The 11,737-nt window shown below is 37.3% G+C and overlaps 2 non-coding genes across 2 annotated transcripts; both read left to right on the forward strand.

Annotated features, from left to right (window-relative positions):
- The first annotated feature begins 8,662 nt into the window (after positions 1-8,662).
- On the forward strand, positions 8,663-8,735 carry TRNAF-GAA (transfer RNA phenylalanine (anticodon GAA)). The gene has a single exon. It is a non-coding gene; the product is annotated as a tRNA-Phe (tRNA).
- Positions 8,736-11,349: 2,614 nt separating this feature from the next.
- On the forward strand, positions 11,350-11,422 carry TRNAF-GAA (transfer RNA phenylalanine (anticodon GAA)). Its single transcript has one exon. It is a non-coding gene; the product is annotated as a tRNA-Phe (tRNA).
- The last annotated feature ends 315 nt before the right edge of the window (positions 11,423-11,737 follow it).

Raw genomic sequence — 11,737 nt, forward strand, 5'->3', positions numbered from 1 at the left:
ACTCTAAGTTTAGGTGTTTGTTTACTAGTCTCTACTTTGAAAAAATATTCTTATAAATATTTTGTATGTGTTTTGTATAAGTATGTAAATTAACACTGCCGTAATTTAGACAAATCCAACGACACCTTATATGCTAAAATCCAGTCCATTTGGGCTGTAGACCATAGACCATGCCAAAGAATGACACATGCTCCAAAACATTACCCTCCGCTATATAAGAAGCAAATCCTATACAAAACAATTTTTAAAAATTAGAGGCAAAATAGGTATATAAAAACTCCCTTAAATATTTTAAAATGTTGCACTTCTGTACAAACTTACTCATACGATTTCCCTCAAGTTTCGGAGCGGGCCTCCGGGAACATTTGTCATTGCCTCCATCACGTGCCCACTTCTTTAATTCCCCTCATTCTTATTTATTAGTGAGCCCACGTCAGAATAATTTATCGCTTTCTATCGCGAAAGGTTGGAAGTACCTACTATTAAATGTTTGGTTGTGTATATGGAACCAATACGTCTTTTATAATATAGGAGTAACAGACGAGCAAGCAGTCCACCTGATGGTAAGTGGTCCCTACCGCCCATTGACATCTGTAATCAACACCAGATAAGATTAGATATTCCTACCTGAGGTTGGCCACACATGCGCCGCTACCCCTGAGGACGAAGCTGGAATCCCTCGCAAAACTATATCTCCCTTACCACATCCTTCAAACTAGAACACAGCAGCACTTAACACTGTTATTTTTAGGCGGAAATGGTCGTGGCGTTTTACCACCTTTTGGTTTTATAATACTCGCCAAGTACCTATTAATAGACCTTACACTCCCTTGTGAAAAATTACCCTTAGACGTACGCATTTCCTCAGTTCTTCTTCACTTTTTGTAGAAGTTGGCATTATATATTCGTACGTAAAGGTGCCTGGAAATCGAACCAAGACGCGTCCGATTTACAGCCTGAGTTTGTATTCACCAAACTATCACTGCTAATAATCATATACTTATTTATTGAGCCCTATCTATTGATATCATTTATTGAGTCACGACGGAAATAACATATTCATGTCCTTAGTGCTTAAATATCTTCAAGTATAAACACGTGATAACTAAATGCCACTAATTGTATAGTGACATAACAACTTCATTAAAGTCATAGAATCTAAAAGAAAACCTGATATAACATGTTCATCCGCTTAAGTGGTGGTCTGAAGGTGGTAGAACCCTTTGTGGCTCGACTCCGGCGGCACCACCGCCATCATCTCTGCCTCATAACAGCAGCGTTAAGCACTGCTGTGTTCCGGTTTGAAAGCGTGGTAAGGGAGACATACTCTTCCGAGGCGTACCACCTTAGTCCTCAGGGGTAGCAGCGCATCTGTGGCTGTTTTCAGGTAGGAATATCTAATCCTATCTGGGGTTGATAACAGATGTCCATGGGCGGCAGTAGCCACTTACCATCAGGTGGACTGCATGCTCGTCTGCTACTCCCATATTATAAAAAAACAATGTGAGCCGTCACGGGACGCCTGGCAGATGTGAAACATCGACATTATTTTGTAAAAGTAATATGCAGAAAAGAACATATTGTGATAGGAACTAAATATGTCATAATGATAAAATAAAATATTACGATTTTTGCGCATGGCGACGCGTCGCCACGGCATGCGTCGCCACGCCAGAAATCGGTTTTACGTGCGGCTATAGATGTTTCACATCAAAAAGTCTTCAATGTGGCTTTGGACGGAGTATATATTCATGATGCACGCATTCACGCTCTATCATACTACTGTATGACGCAAGATGGTGTAAAGTGCTACTGTCTACTACATAGTAATAGCTTACTTTTGCCAAGATCAGTTTCGAAAGATATGGTACAGTATATGTATTTAAATAAGGCGTTCCTGCTTTGTCTTCCGGGGTATTAGTAAGGTTCTGTATCTTTGTAAGCGAGTGTTGACAGGATTCCCTTGCATATTAGGCATTCGAAGCTAGTGTACAAGATTACAGCAATGCATTCGTATTTGACTTTAACGATGATTTTGTTTGTTGTAGAAACAAAAGTAAATGGACAACAGTAACTTTATAACTACTTCCGTTAACTACGTTAAAAGAAACAGTTATTCTCTATCCTAATAAACTATCTACAGGCATACAATTAATTAATAACGAGTCGGGATAGTCTGTGAAGTTTTAACTGAGCAACTCAACGGCCATATTTTTAGCATAGTCGATCAAGGATTTAGCTAGTTTTGGAAAGGAACATTCAGAGATCAAACGCTACAATTTGCGTAGAGCGCCGGTCGTAGCTACTTTTGGACGCTCGATATAGTAACTGAACGCAAAAAACGCGATGCAGCATAAATGCGACCGCTAACGATACAATGCGTTATCGATACAATGATTGACCACATCAAGTCGCCTAAACGTGATGCATCATCGACACAATTGCTAAAACGCGAAACACTAGTACTAAGAGTAGCATATCTGCTAATGATTGAACGTAACAAGTCGCCAAAACGTAGTGCAAAATAGAAATAGCAAAAACTCGAGCCCGACGTTTAAAATGGCAAACTGACAGCACCACAAAACCTATCACTCCTCGATACGTACATATATCCATTGTTTTATTGGAGAGCCAATCCGCATTGCAATTCACACTGCCTACTACACACCAAGTTTAATTCCCGGCCGACACAAGTTTGCGACGAACAAATATTTGATCTGGTCCGGGCATGTAGACGGAATGTTGTTGTTTGAGTGCAGGCAGCATGATGCGCAAGGTAAACAGAAGTTAGGTGAAGATTCGATTGATGACGTAATATTACAATAGAAAAATCTAAGTAAGAAAAATGAAGAAACTCATAGAATCAAAATATTTAACACTAGCTAACCCGGCAATCTTTGTACCGCCCAAAATCTATTTATCAAAAATAGTTCATATAAAATATAGCCTATGTTACTCGTGGATAATGAAACCTTTCGAATGGTGAAAGAATTTTTAAAATCGGTCCAGTAGTTTTTGAGCCTATTCATTACAATCAAACAAACAAACAAAGTTTTCCTCTTTATAATATTAGTATAGATGTAACACATACTTAACAATATTGGTAATTGCTCATATTCTAGGCTATTCTATTGATGACATAACTTTTGAAATGTAATAGGTACGCACAGTAGAGGATGGTGCATACTGCATGGTATCAACATATTGGTAACGGACTGTCAAAAAGTAGTCTTTTCACTAACTTTATAAATTTTGTGTTTTATTTATCAGACAGTCATTTTCAAATCACAAAAACACTTGCCTACCAAATCACCTCTACTACTAGTGTACATGAAAATAAAAGATATCAGATATTCGACCCAAACCCGGACATCATTTGAAAAACCCGGCAGCAAGTATCATGTAATCGAGTTCAGATTGTACGTGGCACGAGGGGGAAATAAATTAGCTATTAACGGCAAATTGAATTGTATTTTGCCGGCTGTAGCCATCTAGCCTGGAGCTAGAATTAACATGGAAATTCGCGTAATAGCTACTTACGTCAACATATCTACACTTTGTACTGCTGTCTGACTATGAGTGGGTTGACGATAAACTAATATATTTCAAACCTAAATTCAATTTCAGCAGCTAAATTTAAAATTTGTTTTTATTGCAAATATAAGTGCTTGGCATGAAAAAATAAAGGTTTTCCAAGCACAGATATAACAGAAAAAAAATAAACATAAAAAAATATTTTGTACATAACTTTTCTGAAGAGAAAATCGCTTAAATCGACGGAAATGTTATGCCAATAAACATTGTACTAATTTGCCGGGTATTGCCGACAATTGCCGGGAAAGGTATTATTTATAAGTATGTTATAATCGATTTTGAACGCCTACCCATTCACTTTTAAATTACAATTTAGTGTCATTTTGTTATATGCGTTTTAAATGTGATTTTTCATATGGTAGTATTTAAGTAGCTTAGAGTTTGTCATAATGAAATATTTATATCATTTGAACTTAATTTTCTCGTGTGTAAAGCCTGCATAAAATATTACACCAATAAACATTATACTGATTTGCCGAGAATTGCCGAGGATGGAGATAAGGCGGTGATCATTCACGGCGACCGATGCGACTGGCACAAATCTCCTCGCAAATTATGGCTCCCGTTAGGCTAATCAGTGCTGGTTGCCAAGAAGTGCTATCTGAACTAAATTAGCGGTAGTGTTGCTAAGTTTAACGGCAAAAGTAGGTATCATCCACTAGCACCTTAGAATTGATTTTGAGCGCCCACCCTTTCAGTTTTAAATGAAAATTTAGTGACATTTTGTTAAATAGTTCGTAAGAGTTGTTTACAATGAAATAGTTATGTAATTTAAACCTAATTTTCTCGTGTGCAAAGCCTGCATAAAATATTACACCAATAAACATTGTACTGATCTGTCGAGAATTACCGACAATTGCCGAGGATGGAGATAAAGCGGTGATCACTCACGGCGTCCGATGCGACTGGCACAAATCTCCTCGCAAGTTATGGCTCCCGTTAGGCTTATCAGTGCTGACTGCCAAGAAGTGCTATCTGAACTAAATTAGCGGTAGTGTTGCTTATTTAACGGCAAAGGTAGGTATCGTTCATTAGCATTTTGAGCACCCACCAATTAACCTTTAAATTACAATTTGGTGTCATTTTGTTTTTTATTTAAAAAAATATATTTCATGTAATAGTACTTAAGTACTCGTAAATTAAAGTCTGTTATGATAAATTTTGTATGTCTTTTAAACCTAACTTTCTCGTGTGTAAAGCCTGCGTGAAATATTACACCAATAAACATTGTACTGATTTGCCGAGAATTACCGACAATTGCCGAGGATGGAGATAAGGCGGCGATCACTCACGGCGTCCGATGCGACTGGCACAAATCTCCTCGCAAGTTATGGCTCCCGTTAGGCTAATCAGTGCTGGTTGCCAAGAAGCTATCTGAACTAAATTAGTGGTACTGTTGCTAAGTTAAACAGCAAAAGTAGGTATTGTTCACTAGCACCTTAGAATTGATTTTTAACGCCCACCCTTTCACTTTTAAATAAAAATTTAGTGTCATTTTGTTAAGTAGTTCATAAGAGTTGATTACGTTGAAATATATATGTAATTTAAACCTAATTTTCTCGTGTATAAAGCCTGCATGAAATATTACACCAATAAACATTGTACTGATTTGCCGAGAATTGCCGAGGATGGAGATAAGGCGGCGATCATTCACGGTGTCCGATGCGACTGGCACAAATCTCGCAAGTTATGGCTCTCGTTAGGCTAATCAGTGCTGGTTGCCAAGAAGTGCTATCTGAACTAAATTAGCGGTAGTGTTGCTAAGTTTAACGGCAAAGGTAGGTATTATTTGTTAGCTTATTAGAATAATGTTTAGAGTCAATTTAGAACGCCCATCCATTTACTATTTAAATTACAATGTAGTGTCATTTTTTTTTGTATTTTTATTATATTTATGTTGATTAGAGTTTGTTTTAGTGAAATAGTCCTATTATTTCTTGTGCGTGATTGTGTGCTTGTGTTCATGAATGCATGCTATGCATGCTAGTACGTATACATGTGTGCGTTTCATTTTAGATTAATTTAGATTTAATTACTAAGATATTGTTTTCTGCTCTATTCTATTTTATTCTGGTATTATGAAGACGGCAATATTATGATTTCATGTTTACGAACAATTCCTTTGCAAAGATTCAATTTCAAGTTATTATAATAATGTTACTAAGATTTCGACTTTCAATGGAACGATGTTGTCAGAAGCAACGCAAAAGTTGTGAGGAAAACTGAGTGTTTCTTAAACCAAAGTTACAGGAATTAATCCAGAATTAACTTGAATAGAAGCCGAAGAATGGAAAGTTCTTTATGAAGTTTATAATTAAAAACTTTCGGAACAGATTGCGTGTGCGCGTTGAATTTAATTTATATTCTGACTTGACCAGGTGAGGCTTATTTCACCTCCCGATTATGCCTCCTCTCCCGCATTGGCACCTCCCGATTATGCCTCAGGATCAGAGGAGTCAGAGGTGCCAAAAGTGTCGGAGGAGGAGTTAGGCGCGGCCATCCTAAGGCTCCGGAGCAAGAATAAGGCCCCGGGTCCGGACGGAATTCCTGGCCGCGCCTGGGTGCTAGCTCTAGAGGAGCTATGGGAAGAAAGTGGAAGACGGGCAGTCGGTTCCTCTTGAAGAAGGAGTGACGCCCCGCAGAGTGTCCTTCGTCGTACAGACCGTTGGTGATGCTTGATGTGGCCGACAGGCTTTTTGAACGAGTGGTGGCGGGTTGTCTCATCAGGCATCTAGGAGAGGTGGGTCCCAACCTATCCGGCAACCAGTTTGGTTTCCGGGAGGGCCGTTCGACCATCGATGCGATAATGCATGTCAAGGCCCTCTCGGCAGAGGCGGTGGCCCGACGCGGGGTGTAGCTGGCGGTGTCGCTTGATATAGCCAACGCCTTCATATAAATAAATTTTATATAAATAAATTTGGAATAAATCTGATTTAATTTGTAGTTTAAATTACGTATACAATGTATTTGTATGAAGATTATTTTTTCATATTTGCTTTAATATTTAAGATTAGATGTAACTTATAATTAAAATCGGCCTGATTATACACTCCAAGCTTCCCCGAGATGTAGAGAGATCGATAAAAAGTTGTAACTAAAGTAAAAACTTACTTGCTATTATTTATACTTGAATAAGTAGTAAGCAACTGACAATAAGACGCAGTGATAGCCTAGTGGCTAAGAAACTCGGGCTCTCGATCGAGGGGTCCGAGGTTCAAATCCCAGGCAGGCACCTCTGATTTTTCAAAGTTATGTGCGTATTAGAAATTAATTATCACTTGCTAAACGGCGAAGGAAAACATCGTGAGGAAACCTGTATACTTGAGAGATTTATAAAATAAAAACTCAAAGGTATGTGAATTCTACCCAGCTTGGCCAGCGCGGTAGACTATGACCTAATCCTTCTCATTCTGAGAGGAGACCCGTGCCCAGCAGTGGGACAGTAATGGGTTGATGATAAACTGACAATAGCACACAATTTCACATTATCAAGGGAATTGCCAAAATAAGTTCGATGAGTGTTATAAAAGCTACCTGATAAAAAATATAGAGATATTTTCGAATTAGAGATGTTTCATAATTACCTCATAATATAAATAACATCCATAACATTTCATATTCATTTTTAACTTTTCATTGTGAATCGTAAAGAATTACTCATCTGAATAAAATTATTAAAATCAACAATACTTTTGTTAATAGGAATTTTAAATCGCCTACCCCACCGCAATTTAACAAGCGTCTATTTGTACTATTAAGTATAATTCCCGTAAAAGCTTTCAACCACTTGACTAGGCGCGGTGTTTAAAACTCACTGTAAATAAGAACTACACTCATACTTCTGAAATGGTTTGGTTCTGTACCCTTACCATGAGTTTTTACGTTTTAACAAATATGACTGTTTTGGTATTTGTTTACGTATTTGCCCATACAATTTCCAATCAGCGCCCCTAGTGGATTGTATCAGAACTATAGTGTCAGTAACGTAACATTAAATGTCTAAATTGACAAAATGGCGCTTTATGTTTTGTCTCTCTTTTTTGCGAACATGTGAAGTAGACAAAAAGACTTGAACACTTACTTGTTGTTACGTTTACTCAGTCTACTAAGCAAACGGAACAGAATAATGGATTGAGTAAACGTAACAAAAAATTGTGAGATGTTTTGAAAACTCATGGTAAGGGTCAACTCATGGTAATGATCGTTCGTTATATGCCAATTAATTTCCTATTTTTTCGTTTTGCTACTGCTATCTAGGGACGTTCAAATCCCAGGCACGCATCTCTGATTTTTCAGATTTATATGCCTTTATATATATATATATAAGAAATATTTACATGCCTACAAAGTTAACTAACAAGACAAGTTACTCGTAAATTGTAAAAGCTTATAAAAATTGTATTACTTCTATCGAATTCATCTGTGACTTTTGTTTTCATGATAAATTCCAATGTTTTTTCAATTCAAGTTCCTTTCAACACACTTTTTTCATAACTTATGTAATACGAGTTGGGCTAGCGACTGCGTTGTCGTCGATTCAGTATATAATGTCAATTGTACAACACCATCTATTAATCTCACGGAGAATACCCAAATAACTGTACCCTTAGTATAAGCTTTTACGTTTTTACAAAAATGACTGTTTTCATATTTGTTTACGTATTTGCCCATATATTTCCAATCAGCGCCCCTAGCGGATTGTATCACAACTGATTAGAAATATATGGGAAATACATAAACAAACATAAAAACAGTCATTTTTGTCAAAACGTAAAAACTCATACTATGAACAACACTCTACTCCGTATACACGTAATGCAATGTTAGAAAAATTACTTCTAAGAGTTGATCGATTTTAATGAAATGAAAACAAAATAATTATATTAACACGAACTATGAATATATTGTTAAGCCGATGAATTCAAATTTCCTAAAATGATGGAAATTGCTGTAAGTACTTATCCTTAGTTAATAATATTATAATATTTTTGCAAATACATATATTCGATGTACAGGCATGAAGCTTACATTCTTATTATATGTACAAATTTCGCATCCAACAACATCAGCCGAAATAGCTCAGTTGGGAGAGCGTTAGACTGAAGATCTAAAGGTCCCTGGTTCGATCCCGGGTTTCGGCATTCTTTCTGTCTCGTCGTCTTTATTTATTAATTCTTTATTTTGTTTTGTTTTTTAATTTAAAATAATGTAAAACAGAAAAATTTAACTTTAATGAAATTTCAATTTTTAAAGTATGAATATTACTAATAGTTCACGCAGTGTTCCAAATAAGAAAATTAAATCATATGGCACAAAAAAATATAAAGCTGTATAACATATACGTTACTAATAAAACTTATTAAAATCCTGTTTTTATGGAATAATCTAAAACTAAGAAAGATACCACATGAGCGACAATAGACTTATGCAGACTGCCTGAACCAGAGCTGGGCTTTTGCTCGTATATTAAACCCAGATAGGATTAAAGTCCTACTCGATGTCGATCACAGATACGTAGCTAACTTGAAGGACTAAGTTGCGATGCCTCGTAGTAGAAAGGTTATTTCTACAACAACTAGCGAATTACTTACCTATTGTAAAATACAAAAAACCTAACTGCTTAAAAATATATTGTCAATCCCCCAATTTTGATACCTCAAATTACACTACATATTGTAAAATGTAGTATTATTTATAGGTTGCAGAACCCTTTGTGGTTCGACTCCGGCGGCAACACCGCCACACCTATTTCTGCCTCATAACAACGCTGCTGTGTTCTAGTTTGAAGCGTGTAGTAAGGGAGACATACTTTTCCGAGGCGTTCCAGCTTAGTCCTCAGAGTAGCGGCGAATCTGTGGCCAACCTTAGGTAGGAATATCTAGTCCTATCCGGGGTTGATCACACATGTCCGTGGGCGGAACCCACTTACCATCCGGTGGACTGCATGCTCGTCAGCTACTCCTATATTATAGAAAAATAAACAAACAATTTCAAAGTCTTCCCTTAAAGACCAATTAAATAAATAAATAAATAAACGCTTTCTACACTCACAGTCCCACACTAGGATTCCCTGTGTCGTGGGTGCCATGGACACACACATAGACAAATACACAAACACCCAGACCCAGAAACAGAAATCTAAATTCATCATTTAGATATCCGTCTGGCCGGGGATCGAACCCGGGACCCGTTGCGCGTCAGACCGATATGGTGGCCGCTCCGCCACGCGGGTCGTCAATTGCTCTATAATAACGTACAGTTTAATATAACTGTGGTTTATTTGCGTTTAATAACGTTAGTTCAGAGTAAGCCGTAAAAAGTGTACCTTTTACGCGCAATATACGGATTACTAGTTAATATAAAGCAGAGGTTCTCAAAGTAATAACAGTACGACGGCAAAAAAAATACTACAATAATGATTTTTATATTATTTTGTTGTAACTTGGATTTGACTGGATACCGGCTAACTTGCATACGAGGCGACCAGCTTAGTTCTCAGGGGTATCAATCCATCTGTGACTGGCTTTAGACATAGCCTCTGTTCTACATAAAAATGGTTAAAAACATCTATGAGGGACAGTGACCACTTACCATCGGATGGACTGCAACTTTTGAAGGTAGTAGACCCCTTTATGGTTCGACTCCAGCGGCACCACCGCCACACCTATTTCTACCTAATAACAGCAGTGATAGGCGCTGCTGTGTTCCGTTTTGAAGGGTGTGGTAAGGGAGACAGACTTTTCCGAGGCGTTCCAGCTTAGTCCTCAAGGGTAGCGGCGCATCTGTGGCCGACCTCAGGTAGTCATATCTAATCCTACCTGGGGTTGATTACAGATGTCCATGGGCGGCAGTAACTGTATTATATAAAAAAATGCTCTTTTCCTACTTGAACCTTATAAAGAAGTTTGTCAAAGATCCTCCTTATTTTGGGTATCCCAAAACTGAAAAACTCAAATCAACCGTCGAACCCTAAAGTTCTTCAACACTCTAAGTTCAAAAGCCTCCAACGCCCACAAGGGGACTATATAGCCCACTATGAGAAACACTGGCATGGCAGTAAAATGCGTAACTCATTTCATATGCAGAAGTCCAACTTCGCTTATTAAAGAGAGAGTTAGTTCCCAAAACTAATAAGTGATAACTCTTCGTAGATGACGTCTCACGATGAATTAATTAGCAAATGCAAGTTGGTATGTCCATTATGTGCTTTTATATATAATAAAGCAGTGATAACCTAGTGGTTAAGAAACTCGGCCTCTCGATCGAGGTTCAAATCATGGGATTTAGTTATGTGCGTATTAGAAATTTTTTATCACTTGCTTAAATGATGAAGGAAAACATCGTAAGGAAACCTACATACCTGAGAGATTTATAAACACAACTCAAAGGTTAGTGAAGTCTACTAATGCGCACTTGGCCAGCGCGGTGGAGTATGGCCTAATCCTTTTCAGTAGTGGAACAGTAATGGGTTGATGGTGATGTTGATGATGATCAATTATAGCAATTCATGCCAAATTATGCCCTACCCATTCCAAAATATTAAAAATGTTATACACATTAATATTCCAGGTTTGACTTCTGCCGACACTCCCGGGGTGTAATGCGTTGATTTTTTTTATTAAAAACTTTTATTAAATAAAATTATTTTAATAAAATGCAAGTGGTTATATTATTACTTGCAAACTTGTTAATCTATATGACACTAAAATAGTTTGGTGGATGTAGGTTATGCAATACTTCGGCGAACCTTCAACAGCCGAAATAGCTCAGTTGGGAGAGCGTTAGACTGAAGATCTAAAGGTCCCTGGTTCGATCCCGGGTTTCGGCATGGGTGATTGGGGTTTGAGTTTTTTTTACTTGTTATATCTTTTTTGTTTATTTACTATTACTTGTTTTTTCTTTGTATATAAATTCAACAAACGAAAATTGAAATATTTCTTTGCAATTTTCATAATAAGGCATGCATCCAGTGCTCCAAATAAGAAAATTAATTCGGTTGTCGGAAAAAAAGAGCTGTATCTATTGATAAATTGTTAAATGCTTATTTTTAACAAATATTTCTTAATATTTTTCTGTTTTTGTGTTACTTCCCATAGTTGGGCACGAGATTTGATGAGATTGAGATGATAGTCCACTACGCTGA

The sequence above is a fragment of the Epargyreus clarus genome, unplaced genomic scaffold, assembly GCF_041222505.1.
Source record: "Epargyreus clarus isolate Ecla_fem2 unplaced genomic scaffold, WU_Ecla_fem_2.2 ptg000017l, whole genome shotgun sequence".
Classification (NCBI taxonomy): Eukaryota; Metazoa; Arthropoda; class Insecta; order Lepidoptera; family Hesperiidae; genus Epargyreus; species Epargyreus clarus.